This window comes from Cervus elaphus, chromosome 18 (genome assembly GCF_910594005.1).
Source record: "Cervus elaphus chromosome 18, mCerEla1.1, whole genome shotgun sequence".
In the NCBI taxonomy this organism is placed as follows: Eukaryota; Metazoa; Chordata; class Mammalia; order Artiodactyla; family Cervidae; genus Cervus; species Cervus elaphus.
Genome location: NC_057832.1, coordinates 56,505,486 through 56,522,261, shown reverse-complemented (window position 1 = coordinate 56,522,261; position 16,776 = coordinate 56,505,486). Strand labels below are relative to the sequence as shown.

At 40.1% G+C, this 16,776-nt stretch overlaps 1 pseudogene; it reads left to right on the top strand.

Annotated features, from left to right (window-relative positions):
- The first annotated feature begins 15,214 nt into the window (after positions 1 to 15,214).
- Positions 15,215 to 15,861, top strand: LOC122673859 (annotated as a pseudogene).
- The last annotated feature ends 915 nt before the right edge of the window (positions 15,862 to 16,776 follow it).

Genomic DNA, 16,776 nt, shown 5'->3' with positions numbered 1-16,776 from the left:
GACAGAAAAACAGAAAGGACTTAACAGAAGCAGAGGAGATTAAGAAGAGGTGGCAAGAATACACAGACGAACTGTATGAAAAAGGTCTTAGTGACCTGGTTAACCACATGGTGTGATCACTCACCTAGAGCCAGACATCCTGGAGTGTGAAGTCAAGTGGGCCTTAGGAAGCATTACTATGAACAAGTTAGTGGAGGTGATCGGATTCCAGTTGAGCTATTTAAATCCTAAAAGATAATGCTATTTATCTTTTATTTATTTATTTTGTATTTATTTTTTTAATTTATTTTAATTTATTTTTTAATTTATTATTTATTTATCTATTTATTTATAAGTGCCACATTCAATATACCAGCAAATTTGCAAAACTCAGCAGTGGCCATAAGACTGTAAAGGTCAGTTTTTATTCCAACCCCAAGGAAAGGCAATGCCAAAAAATGTTCAAACTACCATACAATTGTGCTCATTTCACATGCTAGCAAAGTAATGCTCACAATCCTTCAAGCTAGGCTTCAGTAGTATGTGAACTGAGAACTTCCAGATATACAAACTGGATTTAAAAAAGGCAGAGGAACCAGAGATCAAATTGCCAAGATCTATTGTGTCACAGAAGAAGCTAGAGAATTCCAAAAATAAAAATCTACTCTGCTTCATTGACTATGCAAAAGACTTTGACTGTGTGGATCACAACAAACTGTGGAAAACTCTTAAAGAGATGGGAATACCAGACCCCTCTCATGAAAAACCTGTATGTAGGACAAGAAGCAATAGCTAGAACGGTCATGGAACAATGGACTAGCTCAAATTGGGAAAGGAAGTACATTAAGGCTATATATTTTCACCCTGCTTATTTAACTTCTTTGCAGAATACACTATTTGAAATGCCAGGCTGGATGAATCACAAACTGGAATCAAGATTGCTGCCAGGAGGAATATCAACAACCTCAGATATGCAGATGATTCCACTCTAATGGCAGAAAGCAAAGAGGAACTGAAGAGCCTCTTGATGAGGGTGAAAAGGCTGGGCTAAAACTCAGCGTTCAAAAAACTTAGATCATAACATCCAGTTCCATCACTTCATGGCAAATAGAAGGGGAAAAAGTGAAAGCAGTGACAGATTTTATCTTCTTGGGCTCCAAAATCACTGCAGATGGTGACTGCATCCACAAAATTAAAACATGCTTGGTCCTCGGAAGAAAAGCTATGACAGACCTAGACAGAGTATTAAAAAACAGAGACATCACTTTGCCAAAAAAGGTCTCTATAGTCAAAGCTGTGGTTTTTCCAGTAGTCATGTTCAGATGTGAGAGTTGGGCCATAAAGAAGGCTGAGCACCAAAGAATTGATGTTTTGGAATTGTGGTGCAGAAGAAGACTCTGAGAGCCCCTGGGACAGCAAGGAGGTCAAACCAGTCAATCTTACCTAACCCTAACCCAACCCAGAATATTCACTGGAAGGACTGATACTGAAGCTGAAGCTCCAATACTTTGGCCACCTGATGTGAAGAGCTGACTCATCGGAAAAGAACATGATGCTGGGAAAGATTGAGGGCAAGAGGAGAAGAGGGAGACAGTGAGCTACACAGATAGCATCACTGACTCAATGGACATGAGTTTGAGCAAACACCAGGAGATAGTGAGGGAAGGGAAGCCTGGCATGCTGCAGTCTATGAGGTCACACAGAGTTGGACCCAACTGACAACTGAGCTACAACAACAGCATTTCCCCCAGGCTCACCTAGAACTCTATATGTCTGTTTGAATAATCATACCAGAATGGAGTGGTCAGAGTTACTTTAACACTGTGGAGTGAAAGACAATGGGCTTTGGAAAGAGATGAACCTGGTTCAGATTTCCTGCTCCACTTCTAGCTGTGTGATCTTAGGCAATAACTTCATCCTGTAGCACTTGTTTTTTTCTCCTGTAAATGTTCAGCTAAAATACCCTCTCAAAGGAGCATTTTGGCAAGGAGTAAATGAAATGCAGAAGTGTTTAACACATTGGCTGACACATAGTAAGATGCTTGATAAATAGGGTTTTTTTCCTTTCCTGCTATATATGATCAATAATGTGAACAGCTTAGAGTATAAATGCAGATATTTTTCTAATTTGATGAACTCAAAGAAATTATGGGAAAGGAAGAATAATTCAAACTAGTGTTGGACTAACCCTCAGAAGTTCACTCAACCAAGGGTGACTGGGTTAATTCTAGCATCAGGTGATGTTGGGCAGGGGCCATTTTGGGTCCTGGCTGGGATTTAAGCCAGGAGACCTAAGGCCAAGGCTGAGAATGAGGCACAGTATGAAGCCAAGGAGATCAACCTGAGCCAAGGGGAGACAGAGGCTGGTGCTCAAGGCAGCAGAGGTCAACACTGAGCGACAGCCAGTCCTCAGAGAACCTGGAAGAAGCCTAGAAGGAGGCAGAGGGTTGGCCTCAAGGAATAAACCAGGAGCCCAAGATCTGCATGGGGAAGATAGTGGAGCCTAGACAAGGTGGGACTCCAGAGCAGCAAGGCCAAAGCTAAGATTGTTTATGAGATAGCTTATAGTCTTCAAAAATCACTCTTGTCTTTATGTTAGCCTGGCTAAACTTTTCTGTCCTCATCATAGTCTCTCTTTCTGGTAGGACATTTCTTTGATGGACATAAAAGTATCCTAGGAAGTACAGGTTAACTAATTTAACTCCAAAATCTCAGTGGCTTAACATGATAAAAATTTATTTTAAGCTCCTATCACAATTTCACCATAAGTCTGTGGAGGTGGGTAGGAAGGGGACTCTGCTTCATGTACTTACAATAGGGCATTACTGTTCTTTCATCTTATATATAATGGTTTGCACCTGCTAATCCCAAATTCCCATTCTAACCCTCTCCCAATTCCCCTCCCCCTTGGCAACCACAAGTCTGTCTTCTATGTCTATGAGTTTGTTTCTCTTTTGTAGATAAGTTCATTTGTGTCATATTCTAGATTCACACATAAGTGATATCATATGGTATTTGTCTTTCTCTTTCTGACTTACTTCACTTAGTATGACGATCTCAAGGTCCATCCATGTTGCTGGAAATGGCATTATTTCATTCTTTTTTATGACTGAGTAATATTCCATTGTTTATACACACGCACACACACACACACACACACACACACACTGCATCTTCTTTATCCATTCATCTGTTGATGGACATTTAGGTTGTTTGCATATTTTTGGCTATTGTAAATAGTGCTGCTATGAACATAGGAATGCACATATCATTTTAAATTATAGTTTTGTCCAAAAATATGCTCCAGGAATGGTACTGCTGGATCATATGGTAACTCTATTTTTAGTTTTTTAAGGAAGCTCCATACTGTTCTCTATTGTCACTGTACCAACTTACATTCCCACCAACAGTGTAGGAGGGTGCCCTTTTCTCCATACTCTCTCCAGCATTTGTTATTCATAAACATTTTAATGATGGCATTCTGTTGGTGTGAGTGGGACCTCATTATAGTTTTGACTTGTATTTATCTAATAATTAGTAATCCGACAGGGATTCTTAATTTTTTTCCTTATTCCTTTTTTGGTCACATATTCTTTTGGAAGTTAGTTGCAATTGTATGGACTTTATCTCAGCATAAGTTATTTAATTATATAAAAGAAAATGCACAGTTTTACAAAGGAAACCAATTAAATCCTAATACTGTTATCAAAATAGTAAGAATACAAAACTGTGATAAAAGTAATGTATGTGCTTCTTTATCAATGTATGATATCTTTCATCCAGGGTATCATCTTTGGAGGACTTCCAAAGAGTCACTGAGTGCTCACTGCTAAACCTGAATCAGGGTCAGCCCCACAGTCGAGTATTTAGCACGTGCTTCTGTATACTGTTCTGATTATCATCTGCTGCTGCTGCTACTAAGTCACTACAGTTGTGTCCGACTCATAGATGGCAGTCCATCAGGATCCCCCGTCCCTGGGATTCTCCAGGCAAGAACACTGGAGTGGGTGGCCATTTCCTTCTCCAATGTGTGAAAGTGAAAAGTGAAAGTGAAGTCGCTCAGTCGTGTCTGACTCTTAGCGACCCCATGGACTGCAGCCTACCAGGTTCCTCCATCCATGGGATTTTCCAGGCAACAGTACTGGAGTGGGGTGCCATTGCCTTCTCTGTCTGATTATCTACCACTGTGTAAAACTACCCTTCCCCCCAAAAAACTTAGTGACTTAAAACAACCTTTTTATTGTGCTGGGCAATTTGTCTAGGATCTATATGGCATCCTCTAGGGAAGCTGGAGCTTCTGCTGGGCATCTTCCAAGATGGCATCTGTATTCACATGTTTGACCCCCATCTCCACATAGCTTAGGCTTCTCACAGCATGGTGGTCTCACGGTGATCATACTTCCCAGATGGTACCTGGCTTCTGAGATCAAGTATTCCAAGAGACAGATGTGGAAAATGAGAGCATAAATAAGGATACTTTGCTAATAGTCTAATTCTGTGAAATTATGAGAAAGGAAAAGTAATTCAAGCTACTATTATACTACTCTCAGAAGTTCACTCCATCAGTGGTGACTTGGTTAACTCCAGCATCAGGTGATGTTAAATAGGGGCTGCAGCCTCACTACTGCCATAGTTTCCTGGTCAAAATACTCAAGGACTAACCTAGATTCGGGAGGAATGAACACTGACCTCACCTCTTGATGGGAGGGATGTCAAAGAAATTGTGGTCATCTTTAATCTGCCATATATTGAATATATAAAATCTCATTTAATCTGTGTAATACTATGAAGCAGACATCATTGTCTGCTTGTTACTGATGAGACAGACCACAAAGAAGTTAAGTATTTTGTCCAAAGTCACAAACCTAGTGAGTTTGAAGCTAGGCTAGTCTGATTGTGATGATTGGGCTCTTAACTACTATGTATTTTTTATTCCACTTGACTTAACTCAAATCTACTACTTGAAAAGCAACACAGAATCTATCAGAAAAGTAAAACAGTAGTGCATTGTAGAAGGACCATTGGTTATGTACCCAACATTCATTTTCTCCCTCCTCCCAAACTTATTTGGAAATGCAAATCATATCACTAAAGGGCCATATTCAACAGTTAGGTTTAACCGTGTTTTGTTCAGTGAGATATAAGAAGAAGAATTGAGTAATTTTCAGACAGTGTCATTAAAGAGAGAGTTCTTGATCTTCTGGATGTCATGCAGATGTGATCGCTGGCACTCAGCAGCAATTTTGTAATATGAGGGAACTTGCTAAAGTGACAGAGTACCAGGTGGCACTAGTGGTAAGGAACCCATCTGCCAATGTAGGAGATATGAGAGACATGGGTTTGATCCTTGGGTCAGGAAGATCCCCTGGAGGAGGGCACAGCAACCCACTCCAGTATTCTTGCCTACAGAATCCAATGAACCGAGAAGCCTGGCGGTCTTAGTCCATAGAGTTGCAAAAAGTTGAGTTGGACATGACTGAAGCGATATAGCATGCATAAAGCAACAGAGTAGTAACACAGTTGAAGCCTGAATCTTGATGATCATGGAGTTGCCATATTGGTCTTGGGCATCTGCCTCTGAACTTTGTTAACTGAGGGAGAAACAACTTTATATCTTGATCTGCATGCTCACTTGCTAAGTTGTGTCTAACTCTTTGTAACCCTATGAACTGTAGCCTCTGCCAGGCTACTCTACCCATGGGATTCTCCAGGCAAGAATACTGGAGTGGGTTGCCATTTCTTTCTCCAGGGGATCTTCCTGACCCAGGGATAGAAACAACATCTACTGCATTTGCAGGTGGATTCTTTACCACCAAGGCACTTGAGAAGCCCATATCTTGGTCTATGTCACAGTACTTAGAGTTTTTCTGTTTCTTACAGTTGAACCTAATCCTAAATAATATAGAAGAGATATGTATAAGTATAAACTTAGTCATGACAGCTTAACCTTGATGGAAGTTTAAGGATGCAGGAAATCACCAATAAACCAAAATTGCATTATAAAGAAGAGGTGTTTGAGAATAGCTCAGGAGAGATTAGAACACTCTATGTATATGTCCACTTTAAAATATTACAGTGTTGAGCATGTTTGCCAAGAAATTGGAGATCAGTTCAGTTCAATCACTCAGACGTGTCCGACTCTTTGAGACTCCATGAACTGTAGCACGCCAGGCCTCCCTGTCTGTCACCAACTCCCAGAGTCCACCCAAACCCATGTCCATTGAGTCAGTGATGCCATCCAACCATCTCATCCTCTGTCATCCCCTTCTCCTCCTGCCCCCAATTCCTCCCAGCATAAGGGTCTTTTCCAATGAGTCAACTCTTCGCATGAGGTGGCCAAAGTATTGGAGTTTCAGCTTCAGTGTCAGTCCTTCCAATGAACACCCAGGACTGATCTCCTTTAGGATGGACTGGTTGGATCTCCTTGCAGTCCAAGGGACTCTCAAGAGTCTTCTCCAACACCACAGTTCAAAAACATCAATTCTTCAGTGCTCAGCTTTCTTTATAGTTCAACTCTCACATCCACACATGACCACTGGAAAAACCACAGCCTTGACTAGACGGACCTTTGTTGGCAAAGTAATGTCTCTGCATTTTAATATGCTATCTAGGTTGGTCATAACTTTCCTTCCAAGGAGTAAGCGTCTTTTAATTTCATGGCTGTAATCACCATCTGCAGATATCTTGGAGCCCAGAAAAATAAAGTCAGCCACTGTTTCCACTGTTTCCCCATCTATTTGCCATGAAGTGATGGGACCAGATGCCATGATCTTAGTTTTCTGAATGTTGAACTTTAAGCCAAGTTTTTCACTCTCCTCTTTCACTTTCATCAGGAGGCTCTTTAGTTCTTCTTCACTTTTTGCCATAAGGGTGGTGTCATCTGCATATCTGAGGTTATTGATATTTCTCCCGGCAATCTTGATTCTAGCTTGTGCTTCCTCCAGCCCAGTGTTTCTCATGATGTACTCTGCATATAAGTTAAATAAGCAGGGTGACAATATACAGCCTTGATGTACTCCTTTTCCTATTTGGAAACAATCTGTTGTTCTATGTCCAGTTCTAACTGTTGCTTCCTGACCTGCATACAGATTTCTCAAGAGGCAGGTCAGATGGTCTGGTATTCCCATCTCTTTCAGAATTTTCCACAGTTTGTTGTGATCCACACAGTCAAAGGCTTTGGCATAGTCAATAAAACAGAAATAGATGTTTTTCTGGAACGCTCTTGCTTTTTTGATGATCCAGTGGATGTTGGCAATTTGATCTCTGGTTCCTTTGCCTTTTCTAAAACCAGCTTGAACATCTGGAAGTTCACAGTTCATGTATTGCTGAAGCCTGGCTTGGAGAATTTTAAGCATAACTTTACTAGCTTGTGAGATGAATGCCATTGTGGGATAGTTTGAGCATTCTTTGGGATTGGCTTTCTTTGGGATTGGAATGAAAACTGGCCTTTTCCAGTTCTGTGGCCACTGCTGAGTTTTCCAAATTTGCTGGCACATTGAGTGCAGCACTTTCATAGCATCATCTTTCAGGATTTGAAATAGCTTAACTAGAATTCCATCACCTCCACTAGCTTTGTTTGTAGTGATGCTCCCTAAGGCCCACTTGACTTCACATTCCAGGATGTTTGGGTCTAAGTGAGTGATCACACCATCGTGATTATCTGGGTCATGAAGATCTTTCTTATACAGTTTTTCTGTGTATTCTTGCCACCTCTTCTTAATATCTTCTGCTTCTGTTAGGCCCCTACTATTTCTGTCCTTTATTGAGTCCATCTTTGTATAAAATGTTCCCTTGGTTTCTCTAATTTTCTTGAAGAGATCTCTAGTCTTTCCCATTCTATTGTTTACCTCTGTTTCTTTGCATTGATCGCTGAGGAAGGCTTTCTTATCTCTCCTTGCTATTCTTTGGAACTCTGAATTCACATGGGTATATCTTTCCTTTTCTCCTTTGCTTTTTGCTTCTCTTCTTTTCACAGCTATTTGTAAGGCCTCCTGAGACAGCCATTTTGCTTTTTTGCATTTCTTTTTCTTGGGGATGGTCTTGATTCCTGTCTCCTATACAATGTCATGAAACTCTGTCCATAGTTCATCAGGCAGTCTATCAGATCTAGTCCCTTAAATCTATTTCTCACTTCCACTGTATAGTCATAAGGGTTTTGATTTAGGTTATACCTGAGTGGTCTAGTGGTTTTCTCCACTTTCTTCAGTTTCAGTCTGAATTTGGCAATAAGGAGTTCATGATCTGAGCCACAGTCAGCTCCCGGTCTTGTTTTGGCTGACTGCATAGAGCTTCTCCATCTTTGGCTGTAAAGAATATAATCAATCTGATTTCGGTGTCAACCATCTGGTGATATCCATGTGTAGAGTCTTCTCTTGTGCTGTTGGAAGAGGGTGTTTGCTATGACCCGTGCGTTCTCTTGGCAGAACTCTATTAGCCTTTGCCCTGCTTCATTCTGTACTCCAAGGCAAATTTGCCTGTTACTCCAGGTGTTTCTTGACTTCCTACTTTTGCATTCCAGTCCCCTATAATGAAAAGGGCATCTTTTTTGGGTGTTAGTTAGAAGGTCTTGTGGAAGCAAATGCAAAAGCCATGCTTGTTTTCAATACATAAAAATAGGGCTGCCCTGAGGGAAACTTATAAACTGTCTCCCTCTCATGTTTATTGACTATTGGTGATATTTTCTTAGGATTAGTTCTGGGTCCAATGGGCTTTTTATTTCCCTTGGTGGTTTATGTAATGGAATACGGAAGTAACTCATTATATTCCTAAAATAAAATTTCAGTGTAAGAAGAGATAGGCCCTTAATTTGGAATGGTTTTGATTTAGTTGGGGAAGTTATCAGAGACCATGCATAGAAATAAATTTCATCCACTGAAATGAGAAAACCTCTTTGTGTCTCAATACCCCTCAGTGAAGGAACTAGACAACATAGTCCCCAGGGTTCATTCTAGTCTTAGTCTTTAGTATGAGGATGAAAAATCATATGAATATGATAGTCAAAGTTGAAAAATATTCAGTAGCTTTTAGCGGTTATATGGATATATTATTAAACTGAAACAGCTGTAAAAGAAAAAACATATAGAGTTTTTTTTTTTTTTTTTTACCATAATTGTGTGGTAGCTCTCCCCTGAGCATATAGGTCAGCATTCTTAGTTGCAAATGGGAAATTCTGCCTGATTTAAGCAAAAAAGCAATTTCTCAAAAGGCTCTTGGAGTAAGTCAAGCATCTCCAGGTAGGCCATGCTTAAAACCCAGGTAAGACTCAGAGCCCAAATCATGTCTGAGGACATATGATAGCAAAATGTCTGCTGCTCCCACTAAATGCTTGGGTGCCCCTGGAAGCTCCAGAGGGCACAAATGAATACTTGACCCTTCCAGCTCCTTTACTTCACTCATTGCAGATTTAAAGTCTTGAGCAGAAGCACCTGATTGGCCAAGACTGGATTACACACTTGAGCCCAAACTTCCAGAGACAGTGAAATCAAGGATCAGGGTCATTCACTGAAGTCTACAAAATAGAGAATTCCCGCAAACACAGGAAAGGGCTCCTTCAAATTCTCTATGCATTTCCACTACATCTGCTATACTTAGGGTTATCTCTATCAAGTGTACCTACAGATGTATTTATTATATAGGTTCTACTGCATGTCAGAGACTCAAAGTAACAGTGACTTACATAAGGTAGAAATTTACCTTCTCTCATGTTACAGTCAAGAAATAGATTGTTCTAGACATGGCATGGAGCCATAAAGTCATTCAGGGATCCAAGTTGTATCTCATAGTTCTGTGATAATTAGGATATTGCCCTTACCCAAACAGTCCAATATGACACACCAGCACATCCATACCCACATTGCAAGCAGCATGATGGACAATGGAAGAAAGATGGGCCTGTTCTTCCATTAAGACACATCCCAGAGTTGAACATACCTCCCATCATATGCAGTTGGCCAGCTGTTAGTAACACGGCCATGCTTAATGGTACAGGAGGTTGAACAATGCCATCTTTATACTGAACTTTACACTGGATGTCCCATGTAATGTCCACCAATCAAGGGTTCCCTCACTGTAAGAGAAGGGGAGAAAAGATACTGGAGGACAACCAGTATTGAAGTAATCTCTCCCTCGACAAATAGCAGGTTGAAATTTTAGTGAATAAGATTAGGTAAGAATATAATAGAATTTTCTGTAAAGGTTGCTGAACACAGTTAATTTAAAATGTGAGAAATGCTTCCAAATGTCTAAAAATGGGATAGTGTTTCATTTGTAAATGAGATGGATTGAGAAAAGGGACAGTTCATGCTCAGTCTTGGACTTAATGTTTATATTCAGAAATGACAAAGGTTAAAAGACTGGACTAAATGAAAGTTTAAGGGTCTTTCTTGAGGAAGATTGCTATAGTCAGAATTGTATGCTTGTTAGAATGTAGCGTGCCAATTCAAATGCCCCTCTGAGTCTTTGTAGAACATGCAGCAGCCCCTAAGGAGGTCAGAGGGACCTTGGGGTTAGAGGAAATGGAGAAAATACTGGGAAAAATTCACAGATGAGAAATACATGGGCAAACTGGGTGCAAGTTCAAAGCTGTGGAAATAGTATGGAGAGTTAGAGGGCACTTGTATGTCTGGGTCATCTTGCAACATGCTTCTTGAGGCAAAGAGTAACGGGGCTCTAAGCCACTGGTGACAAGGGTGGAGTGCAGTGCCCAGAGAATGATAGCTAGATCAGAACCTCCCAGGACCGCTGCTGCCTGGCTCAGAGGCTCCTGGGCTGACTATTCTGAACCACACTTTCAGAAGCAGTCTTCAAGGAACTGATTTCCTAGGATAGCAGTAATGCTTGGTTCATTTCCAGCACTGTACATGTCCCAAAAGCTTTTTATAGACATTCTCTAGTCTCAAGATTTCAGGTTTATTATAAAGATACACATGTTATCCAAGCAAACTATGTATGTCACAGGGAGCTTTGGTTTAGTATTGGTGTTTTTGTTGCCTTCTACCCTTTTCCCACATTATATAAATGTATTGAAAAACACTAATAAAAGCATAGATTCCTGGGCTGATACATTTCTAATAATAATTATAGTATTAATAGTAACCAGTATTTTTATTGACTTAGTGCTTTACATGAACTTTCACATTTTAAAAAGTTGAGGTGTAATTGACATGCAACATTATATTAGTTTCAGGTTCTATAATTGTATACATTGGGAAATGATCATCACAGTAAGTCTTGTTCACGTTCATCACCACACACACAGAATTTTTTGTGTGTGTGTGTGTGATAAGAACTTTTAAGACTTACTCTCTTAGCAAATTTCACATGTTCAATACAGTATGATTAACTATAGTTACCATGCTTTACATTATATCCTCATGATTTATTTATTCTATAATTGGAAATTTGTAACTTTTGTCTCCCTTTACCCCTTTGGCCCACTCCCAACCCCTTCCTCTGGCAACCACCGATCTGTATCTATGAGGCCGGGTTTTTAGATTGCACATATTAGAGAGACCATATGCATTTGTCTTTCTCTAATATTTCACTTAGCATAGTGCCCCCAAGGTCCATTGATGTTGTTATAAATGGTGAAATTCTGTTCTTTTTTATGGATTAATAATCTTCCAGTGTGTATATATACCCCATTTTCTTTACCATTCATATATGGATGGACATTTAAGTTTTTCTGTATCTTGGCTATTGTAAGCAATGCTGCAATGAACATGGGGTTTCTTCTACTCTTGGTCTACCGCAATTAGTTTAAGTTGCGGCAAGTACAAGGTATTTTTCAGGAAAAGATGGATAACAACAATGGCCTATTTATTTCTTTCCCTAGTAAATAAAACAACATGTTTTAAATTCTTCTCTATTCCACCACTGAAGAATAACAAATCAGCAGACTTGTCCATTGATGGATGAATGGATAAGCGAAAATGTGGCAAATACACATAATGGAATATTATTCAGCCTTAAATAGGACGGAAATTCTGACATAAGGTAAGATGTTGATAAACCTTGAAGGCATTATGCTAAGTGAAATAAGCCAGTCATAAGAAAACAAATACTGTGTAATTTCATTTATATGAGATACTAGAGTACTCACATTCACTTAGACAGAAAGTAGAATGGTGGTGGCCAGGGCCTGGAGAGCGGAGGGGAATGGGGAATTAGTGTTTAACAGGTATATTACTATCACTGATTTAATGGACAGATATTTGAGCAGACTTCGGAAGACAGTGAAAGACCAAGAAGCCTGGCATGCTACCATCCCTGGGATCACAAAAAGGTGGATACAACTTACCAACGGAACAACAACACAAGATGAAAAGAGATTTGCAGATGAATGGTGATGATATTTGTACAACAGTGTTAATATACACAATAGCACTGAACTATACACTTAAAATGGTTAAGAAAGTAAATTTTGTGTTATGTGTATTTTACCACAATAGCAAAAATTTGGAAAAAAATGATCAATAGCTTTATCTGAATTCCCCATGGATACAATGGACTGGTCTTCTACATTATTCTTTTCTAGTACCTACCTTTAGACTTCTTCAAGCAGTATTTTTATAGCACTCTAAGTGCCTATAAGTGCTATAATATCGCAGGGTTTGATAGATTTATACTTTCTTTGGGGGGATTTATTCAACCCTCCTTTGTGGCTTCCTTTCAAACTCTGTATTTTTTCTTACTTGATTTTATCTTTATTTCTCAAATGTCTACTGTATTCAGATCCTATGTCAGTGTTGAGAGCATAGGATCTTCACTTAGACGGCCCAGATGAAGTCCTTGCTCTACTACTTCTTTTCTGTGGGCCCTTGGATGAATGACTTAACCAACCTGTGTCTGTTTCCTCTTCCATATAAGGGGGATAAAAATAGTATCCAGACATGCTAGGAGATTTAAAGATTTAATACACATAAAGGGCTCAGGACAGTGCCTGTCACATGGTAAACTCTTAATGAATATTCTCTATTACTATAATTAAGTTAACTATTATTATTTCCAGAAGTTCTTCCTGGGAGTCTTCAGTAGGAAGCATCTCTTGATGTTTTGAGCAGCCCTGCCTGCCCTTGTTCTGGTAAGAACACTTATCTTTACTCTGGATAACTGCCATCCTAAGTGATTCTATTAATCCTGGTCCCACCTAGGTTCCCAAGCACTGTGTGAACATTTAACTCAGGCCTGGCCAGTCATACAATATTTCATCCCTCTAGAAGCAGTGACTGGTTCAAAGTGTGGGCCAAGAAGGGCCAATCAGAATTCTTCTTTGGTCATGACAAGGAGATTCTGGAATATAGTAGTCTGTGCTTATGCCAGAGCTGCCAAGCTGAGACAATGGAAGCTTTGCGATATAGGCAGCCAGCTTCCCTGTCTGCACAGAGGAAGCCCATCTGAGATGGGAAGCAGTAAGGCCAACACCCAAAAGGGAAAAGAACTGAGGGGTAGTGTGGTGGGGTAGGGAGAAGAGGGTGAGATATGGGCCTATAACTTTGAGTTTTGGGGGCTGGCAACCCTCTGTCAGCTCCTTTTCTGACCTTTCCAGGTGTGGGAGCCCACAAAGTATCTTTTTGCTTAAGGTGGTTTGAGCTCAGCTGTTGTCACTATAACTAAAAGACTCATGGCCAGGATGCCCTTTACATTCTATTTGTCCTTCTCTCTTCTCTTCCCTCCCTTCCATTTCTTTCTTCCCAGATCCCTGAGTGACAAGGCCCTTGTCCTGAACTGGGACTGTCATACCCCTATTCAGCAAGACCCATCTTTTCCTTTTCTTGGTTCTGGAATTTTCCACCTCTGGCTAATTTTCCTAATTTTCTTTGCTGGGATCACTAGCTGTGACCTAAAACCTTCATTTCTTCTTAAATCTCTCCTCCACCCCTTTTCGTTTCACCTCAGACAACTTCTCTGTCTTCCTGTAAGCGGATGTATCAAGTTTATTTTTTCTTCTTTGCTTTTATTTTGCATCTTTGCGACTGGTACCTTTATGCCCTTCTTCTCTTCTGATATTAATCTTGGGACATTTGCATAAATGTATTTCTTTTTACTATAGAAGACACTGCTGTTTTATGTTTCATACCTGAAACACTTCCTGACTATGCATTCCTCATCTCTGGCTGTTCCCTATAACAAGTCAAATTATTGGTCCCTAAATGAAAACCACCAGCAAGTACCTAACTTCCCTCTCCTCACACCATTTGTTCTGTTTCTCACTTATTCCTTTAGTCAGCCTCAAACCAATACCTTTATCTAGGGCTGTTAAACTCTCAGAAGTATTTAAAGGCAAGTTTAGCTCTTAGATTGTGATTCCAATTGATAAATGTAGAAGGAATTAAGAATACAGAAAGTCAACATTAGGCCAGTATCTAGTAGTAAGTATTATAGGTAAGAACCACTGATGTATATACTAAAATCAATGAGCAAAGTATAAGGAGAAACAGGGTATTTGCATAGTCTCAAAGAATCTCCCCACAGGATATACATTGGTTATATAGGAGAAAATTATAACTTCACACTAGAGAAACCTAGAAGATACCACCTTAACCAGGTGATCAAGATGAACATCACCACTAGTAAGACACATTAATGTCATATGATGCACTGAGAAGTGAACAATATTTTTTCTGAGATGTTCTTGCCAAAAGTGTACAACCTCAGTTGAATCATGAAACATTATCAGGCAAACCCAAACTGAGTCACATTCTGTAAAATAACTGGCCAGTCCTCTTCAGTAGTGTCAAGGTCATGATAAGGAAAGACTGAGGAACTCATGCAGATCAGAGGACATGAAGGAGCCAGGAGAACTGTGAATACATTTGACCCCAGATTGGATCATGGACGAAAAAAGAATAGGAGAGGACAAGTGAGAAAATTTGACCAACACCTGCAAATCAGGTAATGCTGTTATCAATGTTAATTTTCTAACATGTCTTCCCTTCTGTAGACAGTTCAGAGGAGCTTTCCATCAGTTCTTCGGAAGGTCTGGGCAGGAGAAAGCACTGTTGTTCTTAGCAATTGTCAGCTCAGTTTCAAATCCTTGTGTTGATTATCTTTCCCTCCCTGTTCCCCTTCCCTGTCCTGCCCTATTGCTCCCCAAATCACATTCCTAAATAAGCAACTTACAAGTCCCAGGAAAGATGGTGGCTATAAGACCAGAATGTTTGGATGTGTTATGGATGTGAGGGAGAAGCTGATCTTGGGGTTTCTTTCATCTTACAACATTTCACCCTAATCATATATCCACACTAGTGCTTCTCTTGAAATTTCTTGAAAATGGGAGAATAATAAAATTGTGTATCCTTCACAACTACCTGGAGAACTTGCTCAGATACCAGCTGAAATCTACCATTGTTCCAGACAAAGTACAGCAAAGATGTGGTATTTAGCAAAATTGACATGAGGAATGTCCTTTGACCAGACTTTGGCTCAATTGGAATTCAGTGACCAGAAAACAGAGGCCCGAATAATGAAAGAGGTTCTCTTAAAAGCCCAAGATATAGCAGTGGGAGATCACAATGTGGAATTCAGATCCAACTTATATATGGCTGAGTCCACTTCAGGGCGAGGCCAGTACTTGATACACATTGATAATACAATGGGGGTGGCTTTGGGATCATGAGATTATTTTGTGAAGTTGGTGGATGGCCCCTCACCGCCACATGAGGCACCAAAGACAGTGTAACCCACACCAAAGAAGATATTCAGGAGCTTTGAAACCTGACCATCACATTGATACTGTATGATGGGGGAATTCAGAATCCACAGTATATACTTTACTATTGGTTTTCTAAAAACAAACAAAAATTAATTTTTATGAAACAAAACAACTTACCAGTTCCAAAGTCTTCATTTTTCAGAGAACCAAGGCCACAATACCTTCGGTGAAAACAATAAAAGGATACAATATTGAGACCATCATGGAAGCTCTAGGATGTCTGATAAGATTCTCTTCTGTTCTTTGTGCTCTCTGTCCCTCTTGCTCTTCTTTTTTATGGAAGGCTAAAAATGGCTAGTCCTTTTTGACCAGTCTGCCCTAATTCTTCAACTTTCCTCTGCTCGCCCTCCTCTTACCCGGCTCCATTTGTAGCTGGTAGCTCATTCTCACTAGGCTCTAGGCCAAAGCCAGCAGAAAACTGGCTGCTTAAACAGCCTTTCTACTCTGGTTAAACAAACTCCCTCTGGTTGGCTGCCGCTGTCATTGTCCTTGCCACTCTTCCTTTCCTCTAGCATCTGCATTTCTGCGTTCACATGTAGCTCTGGCCACCCTTACCTTCTGACCAGTGAAACTTCCACCGCGACCCCCCATCTGTACCTTCAGGCCTTGCGGCTTTCCTCCAGTGCATCACCATCGACATTTTATCAGCTTCTTTTCACACACCACTCAGGCACTCATGCTCTGTGGACAAGGGTAGCAATGCTGTGGGGCAAATAGGGAAATAATCAGTGAAGAAATAGTCCCTAAGGGCTGTCTGTTTGACTTCTTCAAGACAACAATAATATATTGATTCACTTGGAAAATATTTTTTCAGCGCCTAATATGTACCACTCATCGTGCTTCAGTGCTGGGAATACAGCAGTGAGTAAAACAGACAAAAGGCCCTGCCACATACAGCTTACATTTCAGTGAATAAGGATAACCAACTGACAGAATTGGAAGTGCTACATCTCTCTTTCCCTCTTTTCTTTATACCTTTTTCCCTTAATGGCAGGCAAAGCACTTATTCTATATCTTAGAGCTAAACTTTATTAGTCTTATGACTCAAGATTAGAATTTATGTTTCACCCACTACCCACAAGCCA